This window comes from Halictus rubicundus, chromosome 1, assembly GCF_050948215.1.
Source record: "Halictus rubicundus isolate RS-2024b chromosome 1, iyHalRubi1_principal, whole genome shotgun sequence".
Taxonomy (NCBI): Eukaryota; Metazoa; Arthropoda; class Insecta; order Hymenoptera; family Halictidae; genus Halictus; species Halictus rubicundus.
The window spans coordinates 30,525,616-30,550,312 of NC_135149.1; the positions used below are offsets into that span (position 1 = coordinate 30,525,616).

At 40.6% G+C, this 24,697-nt stretch overlaps 2 protein-coding genes across 2 annotated transcripts in view; one reads left to right on the forward strand and one right to left on the reverse strand.

Moving 5' to 3' along the window:
- Nucleotides 1-4,190, reverse strand: part of LOC143360731 (inward rectifier potassium channel irk-1) — a 190,468-nt gene extending 186,278 nt beyond the window's left edge. Inside the window, exon 1 of the mRNA XM_076799869.1 lies at nt 4,160-4,190. The gene's annotated coding sequence lies outside the window, so the exon portion shown is untranslated. The remainder of the gene's footprint in view (nt 1-4,159) is intronic.
- LOC143356857 (uncharacterized) overlaps nt 1-24,697 on the forward strand; it is a 118,359-nt gene that overhangs the window by 41,775 nt on the left and 51,887 nt on the right. The gene's annotated exons all lie outside the window — the stretch shown is intronic.

A 24,697-nucleotide genomic window follows, 5' to 3' on the forward strand; every position in this document is an offset into this window, starting at 1 on the left:
CATTTCTAAAAACAATTGAAATCAAGTTTTCGGTCTGCTAGCATTGTATCATCAAATTAAAATTGATACCTTCTTCAATCTCGGGGTTTATTTATTGATTTGAATTTTAACCTGACTGAAAACAAAATCTTTTCCTGGATCTCTTCATAAAAATTGTTCGAGGTTTGTACGTCTGAGAAAATTGAAATTGTTATTCTGTCATTATCAAATAAATGTCGCTATGTTCTCCGTTTTATGTAATGGTTCGTGCCGGCAGGCGTCGGTACGTTAATAGAAAGCAGGACTCGTAAATCGAGAGCGTAGTAAAACATTTTTATCTGCACTGTAGAATTGCGCCGAATTCCGAAATTGTAGCTACTGGTTGAAAAATATTCCGCGACGGGGCGCGTCCTTGAATCATTCGCGAGATTATTAATCGAAACGGACGTGTCACCGCGAAAAATCGATATCCGTATCGAGCGAGGGTTTAATCGCCGTGGCTGCAGCGCGAATGCGTGAAACGAGAATTACGGTGGGCGATAAATCGCGTTCCCGTGAAAAAAGAACAAAAATACGAGAGGAACAGAGAGAGAGATAGAGAGAGATAGAGAGAGATAGAGAGAGAGAGAGAGAGAGAGAGAGAGAGAGAGAGAGAGAGAGAGAGAGAGAGAGAGAGAGAGAGAAGCGTGGCTTATAACGTTGGAAAACGACCCTGCGAAGGTGGCGGTTGCGCGATTGTTTAATCAATGGAACGTAATGGAAAGATAGTGCAAATAATTTAACATCCGGAGCGACGCGACCGGGCGAGATTATACGGACTTGATCTGTGCCCGTTTCACGCCGGGGAATATTAATCACCGGCGAAAATATTTGCCTGTAAATTTGCCGCGTTACTTGCGCCCTATTAATTTCTGATTAATCGGGCCGTCTGCCAGCGACGATTCCTCGTTGCTCGTTGGCTGGCGCGGAATTTAAGACGGCCATCGTTTTAATATCGAACGTCATTCGGATTTCGATGAATTAATATCCGTGCTCGGATAAATGATGAATGCAACGCGGCAGTTTGCACACCGATCGACGGCGCAAACAACACCTGCAACGTTGATTAAGCTTTGAAACGTGATCTAGTTTCATTTTTGCTCGGACAGTTCTTTTTCTGCCCAGTCCGATTGCCTTCGTTGTTCAATCGAATATTCTACAGCTCACTCGCTACTTAAATACCGCCAATTTGCGCTCGATTACTCTGTTATTATTTAATTACTTTTCAATTTCTTCTCGATTACTGTCTTCTGGAAGTACTATTTCTATTCTATAGAAATACTCTTCATTTTCTACTCAAAGGCTCTTAAATTTCTACTCTAATACTCTTCACTCTCTACTCAAATGCTCTTCACTCTCTACTCAAAGCTCAAGTACTCTTCGCTCTTTACTCAAATACTCTTTGCTCTTCACTCAAATACTTTTCGCTCTTCACTCAAATACTTTTCACTCTCTACTCAAATACTCTTTGCACTCTACTCAAGTTTCTCTTCATTGTCTACTCAAATACTCTTCGCTTTCTACTCGAGTACTCTTCACTCTCTACTCAAATACTCTTCCCTTTCTACTCGAGTACTCTTCATTCTCTACTCAAATGCTCTTCACTCTCTACTCAAAGCTCAACTACTCTTCGCTCTTTACTCAAATACTCTTTGCTCTTCACCCAAATACTTTTCGCTCTCCATTCAAATACTTCTCACTCTCTACTCAAATACTCTTTGCACTCTACTCAAGTTTCTCTTCATTGTCTACTCAAATACTCTTCGCTTTCTACTCGAGTACTCTTCACTCTCTACTCAAGTACCCTTCCCTTTCTACTCGAGTACTCTTCATTCTCTACTCAAATACTCTTGAGTCTCTACTGAAATACATTTCGCTTTCTACTCGAGTACTCTTCACTCTCTACTCAAATACTTTTCACTGTCTACTCAAATACTTTCCACTCCCCACTTCAATAATCTTCACTCCCTACTCAAATACTATTCACTCTCTACACAACTTTTCTTTATTTTCTACTCAAATAGTCTTCAACTTCTACTGAAATACTCTTTACTCTCTACCCAAATACTTTTCGCTTTCTACTCAGGTACTCTTCACTGTCTACTCAAATACTATTCACTCTCTACACAACTTTTCTTTATTTTCTACTCAAATAGTCTGCAATTTCTACTGAAATACTCTTCACTCTCTACTGAAATACTTTTCGCCTTCTACTCGAGTACTCTTCACTGTCTACTCAAATACTATTCACTCTCTACACAACTTTTCTTTATTTTATACTCAAATAGTCTTCAATTTCTACTGAAATACTCTTCACTCTGTACTGAAATACTTTTCGCTTTCTACTCGAGTACTATTCACTGTCTACTCAAATACTATTCACTCTCTACACAACTTTTCTTTATTTTCTACTCAAATAGTCTTCAACTTCTACTGAAATACTCTTCACTCTCTACTCAAATACTTTTCGTTTTCTACTCGAGTACTCTTCACTGTCTACTCAAATACTATTCACTCTCTACACAACTTTTCTTTATTTTCTACTCAAATAGTCTGCAATTTCTACTGAAATACTCTTCACTCTCTACTGAAATACTTTTCGCCTTCTACTCGAGTACTCTTCACTGTCTACTCAAATACTATTCACTCTCTACACAACTTTTCTTTATTTTATACTCAAATAGTCTTCAATTTCTACTGAAATACTCTTCACTCTGTACTGAAATACTTTTCGCTTTCTACTCGAGTACTATTCACTGTCTACTCAAATACTATTCACTCTCCACACAACTTTTCTTTATTTTATACTCAAATAGTCTTCAATTTCTACTGAAATACTCTTCGCTCTCTACTGAAATACTTTTCGCCTTCTACTCGAGTACTCTTCACTGTCTACTCAAATACTATTCACTCTCTACACAACTTTTCTTTATTTTATACTCAAATAGTCTTCAATTTCTACTGAAATACTCTTCACTCTGTACTGAAATACTTTTCGCTTTCTACTCGAGTACTCTTCACTGTCTACTCAAATACTATTCACTCTCTACACAACTTTTCTTTATTTTATACTCAAATAGTCTTCAATTTCTACTGAAATACTCTTCACTCTCTACTCAAATACTTTTCGCGTTCTACGCAAGTACTCTTCACTCCCTACTCAAGTTTCTCTTCATTTCCCACTCTGATATTCTTCAATTTCTACTCAAATACTCTTAAATTTCTACTCCGTTTCTACTCAAATACTCTGCAATTTCTGTTCAAATACTCTCCAATTTCTACTGAGATACCCTTCACTTTCTACTCAAATACTCGTCGCATTTTACTCAAGTACTCTGCGCTCTCTACTCAAGTACTCTTCACTCCCTACTCAAGTTTCCCTGCATTGTCTACACAAATCGGTTTGAATTTCTACTCAAATGTTCTTCAATTTCTACTGAAATACTCTTCACTTTCTACTCAATTTCTTCTCCAATACTCTCCAATTTCTACTCAAACACTCCGCAATTCCTACTTCGTTAATCTTCAATTCTTTAGCCAATTGTTCCTCTCGACTCTTTCGGCTCTCGGCTCCAGTACTTCACTGTCAATTCGCTCACGTTTCATCATTCGACAGTTTTCTCCAAAATGGAGACTGACGAACCAGACGTGCCGATGCGCCGAATAAAATCAGACAACGGACGGATCACAAGGAAAGCTTTTGTGTAACCATTCCCGTGGTTCGCGCGACGATTAAAACAATCCAGAGTGTTCTGTCGGGTCCTAAGTTGATTTACGGGCGGGATCACGAGATCCCCGATGAAGCAGCGATGCCATAACCGCGAAACCATGTAATATTTCTCCGGGAGGGACACTGTTTGCACCAGAAAGCCTCAGCTATCAGATCCCCGCGACTCGGAGAGATCCTCTATCCACACCGGTCGCTGATTTACGGGCCACCGTAGCGACGGTGCAATCACTCGTTATCGCCTGTCTCGGAACGGTTTCTGTTTCGCCATATTTCTTGGCAGTTAGCGCCCAAGGACACGGATAATCTTCCTTCGGGTAATGTTCCGTCGAAAATGTACGTCGCTCGTAACACGCCGCAGGATATACCTATCGCGGCAATAAAAGACCGCGACAGAATCCTCTCTCGTACGTGTATCTCTCTCTCTCTCTCTCTCTCTCTCTCTCTCGCTCGGGGAACTTATCTTTAACGCCTGCTTATCGAAAACCATATTTCAACCGCGTATTGATCATTTATTCCGCCGCCTTATTGATAGCGCAGACGGTATCGCAGTCGAGGGGCTTCTATGTCACACCTGTCCAGGTTGCTGCACTTGCACCGGCCGTTGTCCGCTTGTGCATGCAGTTCTCCACGGCTATTCCATTGCTAATTGATACGCAGAAATTACTGCGGGTAGTCTGCGGGATGTTTTCTTTGAATCTGTAATTTCCTTCGAACGTGTTCCCCGAGGGAATTTAAAGACTAATTTTTCTGCTTTTAGTACGGTAGAATTTTTTGAAATTAATTCGGGCTCTTCCGTTTGAGGTAATTTATTGTTGCATGATGTCACTTTATACCGGACGATTTTTGTTTAAATATATTTTTTGAGATCAAGGGAACACAGCTCGTACACTTCCGATATTTTGCGCATCTGAAAATAATTTTTCAAGTGGTAGGGTTTGTCATGTATGCGTACAATGAGACTTTATAAAATTGTGTGAAATTTTTGATGAGGATTTAATAATATTTATATGGTACATTTTACCTGGAAATTATGTAGTTCACTTGGAGCTGTTTGATCCTGTTATCGCTGTGTCCTCATTCGTGGAGTACTTTAATCAGTCGCTGTAAAATGATTACACCTCTGAAATTAATTTCAGGGAAACATATTCAACAGATACTGTAGAGATCTTATCGTCACTGGGATTTGATTTTAGTGTGGTTTAAGTAGAAGCGACTTTCACGAGGGCAGACATTTTTCGTTCTACCGTGACAGGGTTCTATTAATATTTTGTAGACTGTGCTCTAATTAGAGTTCGAATCTTTGCAAGAATAAAAATTGTTTGCATCAATTGCAACGAACGGGATCCATGTACACGTTTGTTTCATCAATACTTTCGATTCATGTCATAAATACATAAAATCCGTATTTTTGTAATTCTTTCGGTGCGGTATTGATTTGTAGTTGTCATTTTCGTCAGGATTTTTTAATTTTATTTATCGTGTCTTGCAGAATGTTTGTGGAAACATCGAGGCCTCCAGCAGAAAGAGACTGGACCGCACATATCCTGTGTGATCGATAGCAGTAATTTGGTTCGCATGAAAATAGCAGCGGCGGGGGTGCGATCGCGATTTTTCAGCATCGCGCAGTCATTCTTTCTATTTCTCACGGTGATGTGATCGATTCGACGTCATCGCCGAGGTGTCCCCTGCGTTTCCATTTTAATTCGGCGTCGGTTCGACGCAATTTTTCACATCCCGCGAACCGCCCCATTCCGCGGGGCCCGCGTTTGTTTCTGCATATTTCATCGATCCCGCGAATTCCCGCAATTTTCCATCACGCGAGAATGTTCGACACTCTCGCGCGGAAATCGTATTATCGATTCATCGACACCTGACGCGCTCCGTCGATAAAATTATACACACCGGAAACCAAATTGAATCCACAAATTATTGCGACCTACAACAATTTAATCCACAAATTATTGCGACCTACAACAATTTAATCCACAAATTATTTGCCCAGCGACAATTGAATCCACAAATTATTGCGACCTACAACAATTTAATCCACAAATTATTGCGACCTACAACAATTTAATCCACAAATTATTTGCCCAGCGACGATTGAATCCACAAATTATTGTGACCTGCAACAATTTAATCCACAAATTATTGCGACCTACAACAATTTAATCCACAAATTATTGCGACCTACAACAATTTAATCCACAAATTATTTGCCCTGCGACAACAATTTTAACTTGCAAACTGTTACTTCTCAAGATAACTTCTCGTGTAATGACACTGAAAACGAGTGACTTTTAAGAATTCTTTTTTTAGAATAAGAAACTAAGACTATGGCATATATGGAGTTAGGGCTTTCTGGGATGTAAACAGATAATTTTGAAGTATAAGTGATCCTTTTTTAATTCAATTTTTCTTAGTATTTGTCGAGACTAAAAAGGTTGACTTAGTTTTTTAGTTACCGTGCACATAGGAGTCTTGTATATCATACAATAAATAATAAGAAGAATTTAATTTTAAAAAAACCACTTATGCTTCGAGACTATCTGTTTACATCCCAGTGAGCTCTACTCCCATATACAGGGTGTTTCACCCAACTCGAGCATATAAAATATCTCGTTTGTTTTTTATGATGAAAAAGATCGCAGAGGAAAACATTAGTTTGTTCAGAGGGGCAAAAAAGAAATTTGTTCAAGGTTATATTTTTTGAGATTTCAAGGTGTCCTACTTTTATGAATTTCTCGTACTCAAGGTCACGTGAAGGTCATAATATTACGGGTCGTTGGATTCGTCTTGACCTCGGCTGTCATATAGCGATAATAAAAATATATCGTTCCATTTAAATAAACTTCGGTGACCTTGAAATCTCAAAAAATATAACCTTGAACAAATTTGTTTGCCTATCGTAATACTTGCCCCTCTGAACCAAATAATATTTTCCTCTGCAATTTTTTTCCATCATAAAAAACAACCGAGACATTTTAGATGCTCCAGTTAGGTGAAACAGCCTGTATACAATAGTTATTCTGGGAAAAAATTGTTTTAAATTACTTGGTTTTATTGCCGTTGCGCGAGAAACATCCCTTAAACCGGATTAGGTGAAAAGTAGACGTTCGAAGTTGACCAGGAGATTCTCTTGAAATTTTTCAGATCGGAGCGAAAGATTGAGAGTGGTGAAGAGATGATTCTCTACTAACAGAGTGTGGAAATTAACCGAGTGTTGAATCGAGAGCCGCATTAACGTGTGATTAACGTCATGTAACGATCGTCGCGAAAGTAATCATGGAGGAGAGCTGCTGCCCGACTTGGTGCGATCCAGGAGCCAGCGAGGGTAAGTTGATTTTCATGTTTTCGAGCTGTTCCGCCGAGCTTTTATTTCCGCGTTAATCGCATGCGCACGAGCATGCAATCTTTCTCTTTGTAAATATCGCTTGGATCGCGGTTGACGGTCACACTCGCTATCGGCTCGATCGCGAAACTATCAAAGCGAGTCGAAGAACAATTGAATCGCGAAACAGGCACATTAGTCTTCTTCGCGGGCTAATTAATGACCTGCGTAACAAGGTCTTTAACGGGAAACCTGCCGCTGCTTGTGAAACCACCGGTTTTGGATTCTTTATTTCATTGTTAGTGAAATTGCATAAACTCTAGACACACGATTAAGCATTCTTGATATTTTCATGGCGCGGTAAGTAATATTCAGTGCAGAGTACGTTTATTGTTAGGGTTTGGGGGATTTTTTTGCCGTATTTTTAGCCCTTTTCGCGTTTGAACAATTTGAACACAGTGAGATGATTATTTTCAGGAATTATTCAATCGAGAATCGTGCCGATTTACTCTTAACAGAACGCAGAATATTGTTCAAGTGAAATTTAGACAGAGTGGAGGTTGAATCGAAACCGAGTCGGGCATTGAACGCGAATTGAATTAGAATCGAGTGGGAAAACGAGGTTGCGAAGTAAAACTGCGCGTTAGTCATAGAATCGGGAGCAATGTTCAGCCGAATTAGGCATAAAATCGACGGTGAATCGCAGCCGAAGTGGTTGTAATATCGGGATCGCATTGAAGCCAAACCGATCGAAATTCCCATTTAACTGAAACCTGTTTCGTCTCTTTTGTGGAAGTCGATTGACACCAAAAATCGAAAACGATTGACTGTTACCGGACCAAAAAACCCGTCCCAAATTTCTGTTCAATGTTTCCCAAAATGACAAAGCTGCCTCCATGGAGAATTGTTAGATAAATTAATAATCAGAAACAAATCAATTGGTAGCAACAATCAGGCTTTAACTTTAAGCAGACTTGCTAATCAGACTGAAACGAATCATGTCAGATATTTTATTTTCCAATTACTGAAGCTACGGAGATTAAAATACTTAAATTACTGGATTTAAATTAACCAGTTGTCGTAATCCACCTAAATTTTGTATTTCACTTGGAGTAGAATTAATTCATAGCCTTTACTATCTACTTATTCTTTATTCTACGCATTTACTCGATATCACAAGCAAGTAGTTAACCCAAATTTTCAAGTAACTTTTAATTCTAAAACTGAAATTTTTACTGTCAATTGATTTGTCTCGGTAAGATAATCTATCCAGACATTAATCCAAATCAAGTAGTTGATAAGGTAGTTGATCAATCCGAGTGATTGGAAGATTCCGGTTCAAAACAAAGTTTAATCTGATTCATCGCGAATTAATTAGCACACCTAGCATATTAACGAGCATATTTTGGCGAAGAAGCCGAGCCGAAGTGCGCTCGGAAATAATTCGCGGAAATTAAGCATTCGCCGTGACAGCCGCGTGTTTTCCAGAGCTTTGTGCAACACGGTAAACATCTGCATAGCAGTTGTTCTCAGTCATAGCAACTGTGGAGCAACACTTGTGGAAGCACTTACAGCCATAGTTACGCTTTTCGCCCACACTTGACCCTCGCCGGGGCCACCAGAACAGGTTCTTCGAATTCGTTCCGCGAAACAAATTAGCCGAGCGGAGAATTACACGACTGCACAATGGCGATGTATAGTGCCGCTCTGGGTTGCATTGTCTTTTTTTTTTCCCCTCTCTCTCGCCTTTGTCGAACGAGATCGTAAAGCAACCGGTCGCTCGTCGCTTTCCTTCGTCTCTCTGTCGCGTCGAGAGCCCTCGTATAATTTCATCTGGAAACCGCAGAGCGACGAGAGAGAGAGAGAGAGAGAGGGGGGGGGGGAGAGAAAGGAAGAGTAGGATCAGCTGTCTCGTTTCCATCGAAAGTTACCATTGTCTCTGGTCGTCGTCGGAGAGTCAATCCTTTTTCTGACGGTAAACCGAGAGCTCGTTCCTCGGTTTCTGACGAGTTCCAGCTTCCCCGATCGAAGAAGCTGCGATTAGGCTCGCGTCACAGGCCCCCGAGGAGAAAATACGCACCATGCTCCGCCATTATGCAAAGGAACTAGTTCCTCGTAACGATAACCTGGATCGACAGTTAATTGACCGGCGATCATTACGCGTTTCTGGCACACGCAAACGTGCCGCGATAAATGTTAACAGCCTCTTTAGTTGATTTTTTTTTAAGCACTTGTCGAGCGATTTCCATAACCTGTCACTGAATAGCTGGACGCGGATGTATCCTCGTAATCGAATCTGCATGACAAATTTCAACGTTGTTGCTTCATCACTTCAAATTGTTAAGATGCTTGTCCAGCAGATTATTGTGTAAAGAAACAATTTGAATTATTATATTTAGTGAAACAGGTGAAATCTCGAACGAACTTGTGGGAATTCTACGAGGACCTAGAAATTTTGTGCTGGGGAATATCTTTTACAAGAACTTGGAAATAAATTAAATTAAATCGCAAAGAATTACATTCTATTGTAAAATGGTCAGAGACCGTCTGAGAATGTGTTGATCGATCAAGGACAGTCAATTTCTATAATCATTAGACTGCGGATTTGATGCATTTATGAGGAAAATGGGTACGCATAATTTAAAGCAGTGGTCATGATAAAAAGATTTAAGGACGTGATCAGCTTCAGTTAAATAGGATAATTAAGACAATTTTTTATTTGGCTCCTGTGTCTTGCAATCGATGCAAACATTTTTTCTTTCCTAATAATCATATCTATAGAAATAAATTAGTGTGTAGAAACACTAATAAAACCTTCAACACTCTAAGAAAATCTCTAGTACAAAAATGGTTTCATAAAGACGCTTTGGATACACTCTAGCCTCAAAAATTAAAAATTGACAAATTCAAAACGAGGACCAATTAAAAATGTGTGAATCGATTAGAGACAGCCGGTATTATCGACCAGGAGTCGATTATTGAACTCGCGAACGATTTACAACAATTTGTAGACAAAGCAACGAGGAATTAAGAAGCTAAATAATCAACGATACGACTCCACGTTTGCGCAGCGCAAACACCGGGCAGAGCGCGAAAAAATGGCGGAAGAAACGGCAGACACGGTCGCGTGGGGACCGAAAAAAATCTCCGGACGACGAAAAAGCCATAAAGGCCGGCGCGAAGCCGGAAAGCGAATGAATGCACGATAATTGACGCGGCAAATGGAAACCGACGCTTGTTTGCGCTCGCGGGGACGCGTCCCGACGCCGATCGTCCCGTGGAAATCAGCCACGTGCTCTCTCTCTCTCTCTCTCTCTCTCTCTCTCTCTCTCTCTGTCCTCGTTCGACGCGATACCCGCTCCCGTTTCACGAGAAAACGAGCAACACTAATTAATCCGAACCTACGTCCAATCGACGGTCCGATAATTAGGCGCGTAACGAGTACGTGTTCTTTCAATTTTTATCCTTCTACGGACGTCCTCGATTCGCTGATGATATCGAAAGACACTTTCGACAGCCTTCCATAAGATCGACCTGACTTGTTTATTAACAATAAACCTGTCACGCGGTCGAAATTTTTGCATTACGCGACTTGCGACACCGAGTGTCTCCGAGGTGTGTGTAATGCAAGGTTAAAAAATTACGTTACGTGATTCTAAAAGACACTTAAAGGTTGAATGCAATTTTTTGAAAGCCGACTAAATTTATTTATCAATAAAGTGACGGTACAGTGGTCAGTGAAGACAGCGTCAATTATTTGGAAAGAGCGGAATCAAACTGCGACTGCTCAGTTTCCAATTAATCGCAAACAAACTGCAACGACATTTGCTTTTACTTTTCATAGCAACTTCGTCTACATTTCTCATCAGCCGAATTATGATCTATTGAATTATAGAATGCCTCCAATTATCTCTCCTATGACTCCTCGCGTTCCGACGAATCGCAATCAAATTACAGACAAAATCGGTTTCAAAATCAAGGAACTTTCGATAGGAATGAGGTAGAGCGATGACATTTTTTTTTAATTAAAGCTGAAACTATGTAGAATATGGGAAAAATAGAGAGATTATTACCATCCAATCATTTCAACGAAATAATGACCTCATTAGTTTCTGTCACAAAAATCTATTTTTTGCAAAATCCTGAGGTCGTAGACAAATTTTGAGACCAGATTTGAAATCAGCGTGAAAAAGTCTATGGGAAATGATGTATAGCATGTTAAAAACAAATTTTTTTCCGCGCGTGGTATTGGAAAAACGAAAATTTTCTTGAATTTGTGCGCGTTTAACGAATTTTCTCGAGGTTAAAAAACGTTCGTACCACAATCTCTCTATTTTTCCCATATTCTACAAAGTTGCAGCTTTCATTTAAAAAACATTTCATCGCTCTCACCTCATCCCTATCGAAAGTTCCTTGATTTTGAATCCGATTTCGTCCAAATTGCCTACTGTGCGCCGCTCTTATTATAATGAACCGCAAGGCACTGGCCGAGCGTTGTCAAAGGTCAGGATTGAAACCACAGCCTCGTGATTTGCCGAGGATCGAGCGACGCGAGTCGCCTGGCAAGTAACCGTGCTATAAAAAATGAATGTCGACCGAAAGTGAATCGAGATGGGATTTCGCGTGGCGGTCTGCCACGGATACCCGGGATTATTCTATGAAAATTTAATGGCGGTCTATGCCGGGCGAAGTGTCGCGGTCCCGCCGTCGACCGTTCGCCTGACTTCTCTTTATTTTGAACGTGATCAAGAGCAGAGCGCGAAGGTGAACCCGGGCTTGTCGCTTCGCCGCGAGCATTTCAAGCGCTTCGAACGATCGCGAAGCGCCGCGATCGGCGCGAGGCTATGCACCCGTCTTGCATAATCCACGATGCACGTGCCTCTGCATAAGAACGCATCATTTGCCGCGGCTTGCACGCAGAATAGCAGCCTTCGGGTCTCTGCGCTCGGACCTCGATCGGTGCGATCGACGCCGTCTTCGATTTCTTTTCGTCAATCTTGTAATAGTGTCCATCGATGCTATCTTTTGTACTGCCGCCTCTGTCTCTTCGTGACACTGAAGCGATCCGTTTTACTGTCCTTGTTAGCGACTGTACAATCACTCTTGTGGCCGTGCACCTTTTCTAATTTATTTTTCAAAAATATGTCACAGTTGCGATAATTAAATTCCCGATAATTTATAATTTACAACGTGTGTGGCCGATTTCACATCAGAGCTACCGAGCCTGTCGAAATGACGGATTTGTTCTTTTACTATTACCGAAACTAGAAAAATGTTTTCCTGAGGAATTTTTTTTTAGTATATCGTTTACTCATCTATTCAAATATACATTACTTCAACCCCGTTGCACTGCTATTTATTTTGTGATTATAATGATTAGAAATTTTTCATCGTTCAGAATTTTATAGACAAAAAGGAAGGTAGTTTATATTTATTGTATTCCTATGTTTTCTCCAAAGGATATACAGGGTGTTCATTTGAAAACTTTCTAGCCGAATATCTCGAAAAGTATGATATATATTAAAGAGGGGGGTAGTATCAGTTTTTTGTTTTGGTGGCGTTTTCAAGGTCATGCGAAGGTCAACTTTGTTTTTTCAAATGGAAACCTATCTTTCTTATTATGGGATCTTATTGTACGTAAAAAGACCAGCAATTTTCTTGAAGTTGACCTTCAAATGACCTTGTAAACGCCACCCAAATAAAACACTGATACTGCTCCCCTCTTTCCCCACTCGAAATCCTTGGACACGTGTTTTACGCTTTATTCATATCTTTCATACTTTTCGAGATATTCGCCTAGAAAGTTTTCAAACGAACACCCTGTATATAGAGTAAACGCCATAGTCACTAAACTACCGATCTTTGAAATAAAAACTTTCCTAGTCAATTGTGGAGGACAACAAGTTAACCCTTTGCACTCGAACTTGTTTTAATTCCAAAATCAAAACATCCTTGTGTTTTATACAATTTTTTAATGTCTCATAATTTTCGAGATATTCGCCTAGAAAGTTTTCAAACGAACACCCTGTATATAGAGTAAACGCCATATAGTCACTAAACTACGGACCTTTGAAATAAAAACTTTCCTAGTCAATTGTGGAGAAGAACAAGTTAACCCTTTGCTCTCGAAGTTGTTTTAATTCCAAAACCAAAATATCCTTGTGTTTTAGACAATTTTTTAACGTCTTTCATAATTTTGGAGATATTCGGCTGGAAAGTTCTCAAATGAACACCCTATGTGTGTCAACTGCAAGAAAATACAATTTTATTTCGGTTTAAAGGAAATTAATGACGTACATGTTATTACTGTTCAGAATCTTCATCAGGAGTCTAATTCGATATTGTAAGGGAAGGGGTTAAAAATTGTAAAAAATTTCAATGAATTCAATCCTGTTAGTATCGCGAAGAAGTATACGTCACACGCGTTTAGAGCTCGACAGATCCAGTGGTAATTGATCGTCTGATCGACGTAGTCCTATTCTACTGCCTCAAAATTTTCGAAGCCTCCTCACTCGGATTCCGTTCTATGAACGCTATCTTTCAAACTGTCTTCGCCCCTTTGAAACGTCGTTCTCAAACGATTTGTTTTACCGCGCTTGTTAGCGACCGTGTTCAGCAGTGAAAAAACTGTTCGACAAGTGTTCAGAATTAACACAGTGATAGTAGTTGCGATCGTCTGTTTGTTCTCGGAGTGTTTCTCCTTTCTCGATCTCTTAATTTACTCTTTAGAAGTCAATTTTCGTTCGTCCTGTCTTTGAGACCATTGTCTTGTCTTATCCCTTTTCGTGCAGTTTTTCCCGACCTTCTTTGAAGATCACTTCATTACTTTTTCCTTTGACTCACGTATTTTCCTTTACGACGAATCTGGCTTCTTCAGGGCGACTCGATTCAGGAAATGTTTGGGTGATTGTCAATATTGGATGTCTACCTACTGCAGAAGTTCCTCTTTTTTCTCGATTGTCTCGTTCCTTCTTTAACAGACACTTATTTACTTTGTCCTCGCATTATTTTCTCCTTTCTTCGTTAGGAGACGGTTCATTAGGAAACTTGTTCCTTTGATCCGCAATTCCTACTTCTTCGGAACCGTGAAAATTAACGTTCGTAACTGTCCCAGTGGTGTTTTGTAACGCTTAAGAAACCTGCAGCTGCACTTCTCGCCTTCATTTTCATTAATTTCTAATATGTCTTCAAGAAGCTTCCTCCAAAATGCTCGATCGAGATTGCTCGATCGATCCTCGAGACATTCGACTTCGACCAGGGAATTAATAATCTAGAATCTCTTCGTAGTGGAATTTTTAAGCAAATAAATCACTTATGAGATCTGTTTTTATCTATTATGGAATATCGCAAATTTTTATCAACGATTATTAAGTTGGCAAGAAAGTGATTTCGGTATTTTTAGGTGAAATAAAATCCAATTTTTTTATCAAAGCAATGAACTTTAATCAATAAAATATTTTCCATCTTGTTCTATGATCTTTTGCCATCTTTCTGGTAGCTTCATAATTCCGCGCTCATAAAACTTCTGATCCGTTTCGGTGAAAAACTGATCCAAGTGCGATTTCAGACCATCATCATTAGTGAAGGTTTTACCATTCAAAGAGTTTTGTAAACTTCGGAATAAATGATAATCTGATGGTGCAATGTCAGGGCTACATGGTGGAAGTGACATCACTTCCCAACCAAGCTCCAATAACTTTTCACGCGTTACCAAAGATGTGTGTGGCCTAGCGTTATCATGGTGGAACACGATTCCTTTGCGATTTGCCAATTCTGGCCGTTTTTCTTTGATTGCTATGTCCAGTTTTGTTAGTTGTCGACGATAAACATCTGAATTAATCGTTTGGTTCCTTGGGAGAAGCTCAAAATACACAATACCTTTGTAATCCCACCAAACTGACAACATGATCTTCTTTTGGTGCAATTCAGCTTTCGGCGTGGTTTGGGCTGATTCATCGCGCTTCGACCATGATCGTTTTCGAGTTGTGTTATTGCAAACAACCCATTTCTCATCACCAGTGATGATTCGCTTCAGAAAAGGGTCGATTTCATTTCGTTTGAGATGCATATCGCATATGTCGATGCGTTGCGTTAAGTGAATTTCTTTCAATTCGTGTGGAACCCAAATATCGAGCTTCTTAACGATTCCGAGACTTTTTAAACGATATTCTATAGTTGTGTGCGAGACATTTAACCTGTCTGCAATCTCTCGGACAGTTCTATGACGATCCGATTCGATAATGGCTTTCGTTTGGTCATCGTCAACTTCAGATGGTCGACCAGAACGTTGGTCGTCTTCAAGTGAGAAATTTCCAGAACGGAATTTTTTAAACCAATTCTGGCACGCGCGTTCTGTTAAGCAATCCACACCATAAACTTCACATGTATCTTTGCGAGCCTCGGCAGCTTTTTTACCTCTACGGAAATAAAAAAGCAATATGTGCCTATAATGTTCGTTTTTCCACTCCATGTTCAAATTGACACGGAACTAACAATTTTATTCAAAATCACGTGTAATTTGCTTCAAAAGTAGCCTAAAAGATGCGGTTACGAAATGTCAGAAAGAAAACAAATGCAACGTTAGCAGAAGTCAATCAAACAAAACATAAAGCCATCTATTAGTGAAAAGCGAAATTACTTTCTTGCCAACCTAATAGAATAAAGGATTGAACTCTGACTCTTCGCTTTCCGATTAATCACAGTCGAGTTCCAACCGCAGTTGCCTCTGAAATTTCAATAGCAACGTGCATCAGTCTCGCAATTTTCTAAACAAAAATCTAGATCTGTCATGAAAAATCGTATCGAAGCCGGGGTTGAATCGACGATTTCATTGAAACCTTTAAAAATCGGTCCGAAAAGAGGTAAAAAAAAAATCGATTAGAGAGGAAGAGAATGGTTTTGCGAAGGGCGTTTCACCGAGGCCGTGGCCAACAGGTGTCCCAGCGGTTCGGAGCACAGGTGTGCGTCGGCGTGCTCGGTGCATTACACGGTCCCTCGCACGTTCCGCAGCGTTTAGACGTTTATTCCTCGTCATCGTTAATGAACAGTTCACCCGGAATCGATAGTCGACAGCCGCCGAGCGGCGAGCGACTTCAGGAAATGCAGTTGGGCTCTCTCTCTCTCTCTCTCTCTCTCTCTCTCTCGAGTTTCGTTTTTCCCCCGTTCGCGAGTCGTTTAATTGTTCGTTTTGCTCGTCCCGCTCGTCGCCGGTATTTATTAAATTTCCGCGGCTGTCCCGGGCGTCGCGTTACACCGTCTCGTCTTTCATCGAGTCACGGTTCGCGACTGTCTGTCGGCAGAGTCTCGGGAATTTTTCAAGGATGCAAAACCCCGCGGCGCTGCGAGGAGAAAGAGAGATATTTGCGTATATTCCCGGTCTATTTGTTACGCAGTCACGTACCGTGTAATGACTTCTGCCACGGTGCGCGCGCCGTGTACTTCAACGATCGGGAGATCGCCTTGTAAAGCTTTTTGCCGTGGCGAATGATCGCGGACCGGCACGAGGATCGTTTTTGCCCGATTATCGTGCGCGACGACTATACCCGCGCTCCCATTATCCACCGAGACTAATTCCTGTCCATCCGCCGTCACGGAAGCGCCGACTTCTTCGCAAACGGCTTCATCAACTGACAGATTGAACACTCCGGGCTTGAAGTGGCCGGATATTAAAAAGAAAGCACGTAATTCATGCTCTTGGCTATTTACGTTGCCTGCTATTACGAACGCGTGCCCGTGGAAATTCATTTGGAAAGTCCGCGAACATGTCACAGTTACTCGAATTAAATCCCTGATGTGTAGGAAGGTGTGAAATGTACGAGGGATGATTTTATTTATACTTCTGATCGGAAAAGTTCTGTACTGCTTCTGGACATTGTAGAAAAGCGATTTGTATATCACAGTTACAGTATAATACAATTTATAGAGGATTGAATAATTATGCACTATATTATAAGGCCTAAGCTCCATTTGAAAAAGGCTCCAATAAACGAGGAACTCGAGGGAAAGGAGGATGATGAAATTTATGGAGGATTAAATTATTATATCATAGTTACAGTAGTTAAATCCTTGCTCGATTATAACGAGACATAGAGCGTGACAGACTGATTTCATTAAACGTCTGATCGACGCAGCCCTATTCTACTGCCTCAGAATTTTTAATGAATCTCTGAATATGTTATAGAGACGAGAAGCAAGTCCCTGATCGATTATAATAAAATTTAAAACGTCTGGGAATGATTTTATTAAACGTCTGATTCATACAGTCCTATTCTACTGCCTCAGAATTGTTAAAAAGGCAACGAACGTGTTACAGTTAGAGTTATTAAATGCCTGGTTGGTTTTAAAGAAGTTTAAAATGTGTGAGGGTTATTCCACTGAATGCCTGACCGATGCAGCCCTATTCTACTGCCTCAGAATTTTTAATGAATCTCTGAATATGTTATAGAGACGAGAAGTAAGTCCCTGATCGATTAAAATAAAATTGAAAACGTCTGGGAGTGATTTAATTAAACGTCTAATTCATACAGTCCTATTCTACTGCCTCAGAATTTTTAAAAAGGCAACGAACGTGTTACAGTTAGAGTTATTAAATGCCTGGTTGGTTTTAAAGAAGTTTAAAATGTGTGAGGGTTATTCCACTGAATGCCTGACCGATGCAGCCCTATTCTACTGCCTCAGAATTTTTAATGAATCTCTGAATATGTTATAGAGACGAGAAGTAAGTCCCTGATCGATAAAAATAAAATTGAAAACGTCTGGGAGTGATTTTATTAAACGTCTGATTCATACAGTCCTATTCTACTGCCTCAGAATTTTTAAAAAGTCAACGAACGTGTTACAGTTAGAGTTATTAACACTAGATTTACGGGACCCGTCAAAATGACCGGTTCTAATATTTCTAATTTAATATTATTAAGATTCCAAGGATGCACACGTAAGAAATTATTTAGCAAATTTATTTCTTTGGGTGTATATTATTTTAAAAATATTGCTACAAACGTGGGTAGCACGTTCTTGTTGTTTTTATGAAGTAATGCACAATAGTCGCTTTTAGTGCTCCGTAAACCTAGTGTTAAATGTCTGGTTGGTTTTCAAGAAGTTTAAAATGTGTGCGGGTTATTTCACTGAATGCCTGACCGATGCAGCCCTATTCTACTGCCTCAGAATTTTTACTGAATCTCCGAATATATTATAGTGGCGCCAAGTAAGTCCTTGATCGCTTATAATAAAATTTAAAACGTCTGTGAGTGATTTAATTGAACGTCTGGTCGTCGCAGTCCTATTCTACTGATACAGAATCTTCAATGAATCACTGAATATCTCATAGTGACGACAATTAAGTCCCCCGATCGATTATATAATAGTAAAATTAAAAACGTCCGGTACCGATGTTGTTGGTCGTCAATAATTTAACCATTCCGCTTGGTATTATGATGTAAAAGAAAATTTTTGAGCTTCCTGCGAAGCTTCTGCGGGCTTCCGGTAGATAAATTGTTACAACAAAAACCATGTTCTTTAGCAATAATTCCAATCCAAAAGAAACATCGTCCTCAAAAAATTGACTTGGCACTTTCCTGAGGCAGTCGTTTCCTATTTAAACTTTTTCCAAGTATCACGGAGAAGCAGCTAGGCGGCTGGTATCGCTAATCCGGGGCAGAATCGTCTCGCTAATCCGTTAACGAGCCCCGAAAACCGGGGCGCGGCGTTATCTCGGCGAAACCAATTCTTTTCATCGGAACCGGGGCCGTTATTTCCCGCGGGTTTCGCGGGAAAGTCGCAAAGCTTCGTCGTCGGCGTCGGCGTCGGCGTCGACGGGGTCTGTGCGTCGTCTCCAGGCGCGAGACGGGGTTTTCGTTGTTTCTGGCCCGCGGAAGGGGAATTCTATCAGCCGGGTCCTTGCAAAAGCTTGACTGCGGCCCGGGAAGCGTCCTCGGGAATTTAACCCAGATGCTGTTTTTCCAGGCAGCGTCCTCTCGGCGTTTCAATGAACCCCGGGTCCCGGAAGGATTGCTTCCGCCCACGCTGCTTCTCGCTCGACGACACTCTTAAGGGATTAGCGACGGCCGATTCTTCCGCTTCGCTTTTTCCGCGCTTTCTCCGCCCCCTCGTTCGTCGAATCAAAGACAAATCAGAAAATCATCCGGACGCCTCTCGCAGGACCTGCCTCGCAAACATTTCTTTGCAGATACGAGCAGAGCCGAGCCTTTTGACGCCGATCCGCTTTGTTTGCTACACTGCGAATCTCTCGGTTCGCCTCTTCCTTTGTTTGCGTAGCTATAAATCCTGATAAAGTTACATTTGGACTAATCACTCCCTGGTATGATTCGTAAATTCGCGGATAGTTGTTACTACGGTACCAGTGTTCCTTCTCGAGAAATTTTATAATTGATTATTTCTCATTTCTCGAGAAATTGTCAGTATTTCTTAAATCTAGGAAAATTCTTGTGAATCTCATTTATTTTATAACATACAGAGTCTTAAATTCTCTTAAATTCTTATTTAAAACTTTAGAAAAACTGAATACTGAATTGAGTAATTGAGTTTCTTGTTGTTATCAAAGAAGAAATATCTAAAAGAAGAGACAAGATTGTTGCATCCCTTATAAAATATCTGCATAATCCAGAATCTCTGCAAAAAGATTCAGAAGATGCATTTTTTTATTTAACATCCAAGGCAGATATGTATAAAATGGCGAAACAAATTCTAAGCAGACTTTTTGGGAAATATGACAATGATTCTTATGAGAATAGTGAAAAACTTTCAGATTCTCAGAATGAGGAACTATCACTGGAAAAACAGTTAGAAATCGCAGATAGCCTTCAAGAATTTAGTGTCAAGAGTTTAGCGGCAGTAGAAAATAAATTCCAGACTCCAACAAAGGAATTCCAAATTTTTGTGTCCACTGGAAAAAGGACACCCAATCTTCAGCAACTTTTGGATGTTCCGTATACGATAAAGCCAACATCCACACAAAATGAGAGAAATTTTTCTACGGCTACAGATTTTGTTAAAAAAAAAAAAAGAAGTAGATTGTCTGATTCTATATTAGACGCATTATGCTTCTTAAGAAGTCATTTCGAAACAAAAGCGTAATGTTTCACTTTATAAAAGTTTGGTAAAAGTTTCCCAATTTATAATAATTCCCAATATATATCTCGAGAAATGAAAAATGTTGAGAAATCAGGAACACTATACGGTACCTACCGATCTCTATGCAAAATACAATTTGTCCGCATTTTCTTTGTTCCTTCAATAATCTGAACTAGGTCGAGAACAATATACTCGTACACTTCAATTATAATCCGCGGTCCAGTTGTTACATTCGTTGGTCAAAATTGTGAATTATCTTGGAAATTCTATGTTACAACTTACACTAATTGCTGCACAAAGGAGTCCCAAACCAAGAGCGACAGTACACGACAGAAACGAGCATCTTAAAATTATTGAACTAAATTTTCATTTCAGAATAATGGTATAAATAGTGGTCGACGTGGAATACAATTTTGAAAATAATCTAACTACAACCTGCAGTTGACGCTGCACGATCTAGTGGTGCATGAACTGTGGGATAATAAAATTGCAGAGATAAATATATCTGTGTTTAAGTGGACGTTTCAAAGTGGTTCATAAAAGAAGAATAGACATCGACTGCAATAATAATCTACTGACATATTTTGTAGTAACTCCGAAGTGAAAAACAAGGTCATTCGGGATCAGTACTAGCGGACATGTTGATGGAATCATTCTCAACGAATTGTTCACTGATGGACGTTCCTCTCCTGCTTTGTTATGCCTACAAATCAGTGATTTTTCGTTTCAGAATGATGTTAGCGGAATGATTTTGTGGAGCCGTTCCGCTTTAAGAAACGCGATCAGAAAGAAAATGATCGGGTCATTGAACAGACGATAAAACTAATCCGCGCGCCGTGGCTCAAACTTTCCATCGGCGGCAGAACAAATCTTTGTGTTTACGAGATCTACGAGATTTACGATAACCGTTGATAACGACTTGTTTGTCACGGCGAAAAGATAAAACTCATGTAAATCGCCCGACGCCGCTGACGAGGCCTTCGATCTAACGCCAGGCTCTTTTACAGCTCAATTTTGTTTTACCGTCAGCCTTTACACACCCCTTTTACCGCTCGGTAATTTTCCCTCGACGATCTCACAACATCATCTTGGGCCGTTAAAAACTTTTTCAATGATTTTCCCGCAGACTACCACTCGCGATCATCCGTAATCACTTCAAACGGTGCTCGCGATCGCGCGATTAACACGTTTGACACCGGCGAGGATACAGTGCCTGCCAAAAGTTTCGCGTGACCGATTTAGCACGGACATTAGACCCGTCTGACATATTTAAAAATAATTCACTGGAAATATTGACTCCTACAATTTTACGAGAGAATTCAAACATTTGTAAACGTGACAATTAATGAAAGGAGTGTGGTACAAATTTTTTGAAATCTACTTTTCCGAGCCGGGAGTGCCAATGCACAAATTATCTCCAAATTTTTTTTTTCAATTTTCTTATAATTTAAAGTGTCATATGCTTAATTCTGTTATAAAATCCCCTGTCGAGTAATTATATCGTATGAATAAAATCCTGCGTAAATGTTCATACATTCAAAGTATTGTCGCACTCATTCTAAATTAAATTTTCTATTTCTCTATATTAAATTTTCACGCAATTATAAGGAAATTATAAGTTGCACAGCGTCTCAGACAGAAAATGAGTGCGCTTTCACTCGACGAACGGTATCAGGAATGAAATAAAATAGAATACTGGATCTAAGTACGAAAACAAACGCTGCTATCAAACCGATCGAAACAATATTGTCTCTGGCGCCTCGGATTCAACAAAATCGTTGCTCGATCGAAGCAAGATAAGTGAAGGAGAGAGAGAGAGAGAGAGAGAGATTGTTGCGTAGGTGGACGATCCAAAAGGTGGTCGAGCGCACTTCTTGCGTAAGACGATAATTGCCGATATTCTGGCCGGCACGGCGCGGAGTTTAATTGAACGGAGTAGCCGGTCGGGGAACAGGTCTTCGATTTTTCGGGGAGAGGTGGTTTTCTCTAAGGTGGCCGGTTTGCTCGGACGAAGAAAAAAGATAAGGTAGCCGAGAACCAGCTCCTCGGAGTTGCAATTCCTTCGGCCGTGTCTCGCTTTCCTTCTCGCAAACCTGTCCCCGGTAGAATCTTTTCAAGACTGTACCCGACACAGATCGGTGAACAAGCGCGAATCGCACGGTTTTCTTTAAATATAACCGCAGGTAACGCGAGAACCATCGTTCCGAGAGTAGACAGAGAGAGAGAGAGAGAAAAAAAGTTTAGTATTCGTCGGCGGTCGAGATCGGTGTACGATTCCAAAATACCGGATAAAAATTCGCGATTCGACGTGTCGGCGATCAAGGCTGTCGCATTCTACTGAATCTGAAAGTACCGGGCGCTGCGCAATCGCGTACATGACCGATAAACGGATGTCGAATCCGTTCAGACCGAAACGTCCTTTCTTTATACTGAAGCAATACTACGCGTAAACCAACGTGTTCTTGTCGAGGAAAAAGTTCCTGTCTGTCTAAATAGCTCTCTTAAATTTTTATTGCTAAAGTGAACACAGCTATAGTAAACATAAAATTAGTAAAAATTGTGGTGGGCCAGCAATTAACTGTGACAGTCATTCAAAGCCAAGACTCCGTAGATTCGCGATAAGGTAGAGTGTCCACGTTACCGACAAAAATAGGCGAAAAATGGTTTCACGCGCCTCAACTTTTCGTCCTTGTATGAGAATATTTTTCGCTGGGAAAGGGCTCGTTCGAAAGAGGAAGGTTCAATCTGGCGTCCAGTAGCTTCCCTAACAATTTAAAAAAAGCCGGCCATTGTTAAAAGCCAAGACCCCGTAGATTTGCGGTAAGGTAGAGCGACCACGTTACCGACAAAAATAGGCGAAAAATGGTTTCACGCGCCTCAACTTTTTGTCCTTGTATGAGAATATTTTTCGCTGGGAAAGGGCTCGTTCGAAAGAGGTGGGTTCAATCTAGCGTGCGCTCTAACATAAGCGTTAGAAGTAGGCCAAAATTGACGATGCGCGTGCCGCGGAATCCAAGCATTTTTTTGCCGTTGGAGGAGTTTTCTGGATGAAATCGAGAGTAGCTCGCGCTAGAAAATATCTCCCGCTACAAATTGAGCTATAGAAATTGGGGAGCTTAGAAATTGGGGGGCTCAGAAATTTGGGGCCCTAAATATTTGAAGTTCTAGAAATTCGGGAGCTTAGAAATTTGGGGTCCTAGAAATTTGGGAGCTCAGAAATTTAGGATTTTAGATATTGGGGAGCTTAGAAATTTGGGGTCCTAGAAATTGGGGAGCTCAGAAATTTGGGGCCCTAGAAAAATGGGGGAGCTCAGAAATTTGGGGCCCTAAATATTTGAAGTTCTAGAAATTCGGGAGCTTAGAAATTTGGGGTCCTAGAAATTGGGGAGCTCAGAAATTTGGGGTCCTAGAAAAATGGGGGAGCTCAGAAATTTGGGGTCCTACAAATTGGGGGGCTTAGAAATTTGGGGTCCTAGAAATTCGGGAGCTTAGAAATTTGGGGTCCTAGAAATTTGGGAGCTCAGAAATTTAGGATTTTAGATATTGGGGAGCTTAGAAATTTGGGGTCCTAGAAATTGGGGAGCTCAGAAATTTGGGGTCCTAGAAATAGGGGAGCTCAGAAATTTGGGGCCCTAGAAAAATGGGGGAGCTCAGAAATTTGGGGTCCTACAAATTGGGGGGCTTAGAAATTTGGGGTCCTAGAAATTCGGGAGCTTAGAAATTTGGGGTCCTAGAAATTTGGGAGCTCAGAAATTTAGGATTTTAGATATTGGGGAGCTTAGAAATTTGGGGTCCTAGAAATCGGGGAGCTCAGAAATTTGGGGTCCTAGAAATTGGGGAGCTCAGAAATTTGGGGCCCTAGAAAAATGGGGGAGCTCAGAAATTGGGGGGCTTAGAAATTTGGGGTCCTAGAAATTCGGGAGCTTAGAAATTTGGGGTCCTAGAAATTTGGGAGCTCAGAAATTTAGGATTTTAGATATTGGGGAGCTTAGAAATTTGGGGTCCTAGAAATCGGGGAGCTCAGAAATTTGGGGTCCTAGAAATTGGGGAGCTTAGAAATTTAGGGTCCTAGAAATTCGGGAGCTTAGAAATTTGGAAGCTCAGAAATTTAGGATTTTAGATATTGGGGAGCCTGTCTTCCATAACACAGTCCAATACCTCCTCTCGATATTATTCTTTAAATAAAAATCATCATGCTGCTCTTAAATATATCACAACCACTGCAAAACCTATTTTAGGCTTCCACAAGATGAAAGACATAATTTGCCCGTGTCAGCGTTCAAACAGCCTCCTTGGCCCAGGGGAAGAATGTGACCTAACCGAAGCTTTTATAAATTATTCGTCGACTGGTTCGATTAAATACATTTTGGGAATATCAACGAGAAAATTCAGCATTTTCCGGCTCGCCGATCGATTCTTCTCTTTCCCGGGTACTTTAGGGTTCCACAGGATTAAACCATGCTGTTCTACGAGCTCGAAAGGATTTATTCCCCCGGGATTTATTTAGGCGAGAACGTGTCTCCGATTTT